We start from the raw sequence: 588 nt of genomic DNA, 5'->3' as shown, positions 1-588 counted from the left end.
CAACATCCTTATAAATCTTTGCTGAACCCTTTCAAGTTTCACAACATCTTTCCGATAGGAAGGAGACCAGAATTGTACGCAATATTCCAACAGTGGCCTAACCAATGTCCTGTACAGCTGCAACATGACCTCCCAACCCCTGTACTCAATACTCTGACCAATAAAGGATTGCATACCAAATGCTTTCTTCACTATCCTATCTAAGAGCTATGAACCTGCACTCTAAGGTCTCTTTGTTCAGCAACACTCTCTAGGATCTTATCATTAAGTGCATAAATCCTGCTAAGATTTGCTTTCCCAAAATGCAGCACCTCACATTTATCTAAATTAAACTCCATCTGCCACTTCTCAGCCCATTGGCCCATCTGATCAAGATCCTGTTGTACTCTGAGGTAACCTTCTTCACTGTCCACTACACCTCCAATTTTGGTGTCATCTGCAAACTTACTAACTATACCTCTTATGTTTACATCCAAATCATTTATGTAAATGGTGAAAAGTAGTGGACCCAGCACCAATCTTTGTGGCACTCCACTAGTCACAGGCCTCCAGTCTGAAAAACAACCCTCCCCCACCACCCTCTGTCTT

This window comes from Chiloscyllium plagiosum, chromosome 22 (genome assembly GCF_004010195.1).
Source record: "Chiloscyllium plagiosum isolate BGI_BamShark_2017 chromosome 22, ASM401019v2, whole genome shotgun sequence".
In the NCBI taxonomy this organism is placed as follows: Eukaryota; Metazoa; Chordata; class Chondrichthyes; order Orectolobiformes; family Hemiscylliidae; genus Chiloscyllium; species Chiloscyllium plagiosum.
Note: the sequence above shows the minus strand (reverse complement) of the source record.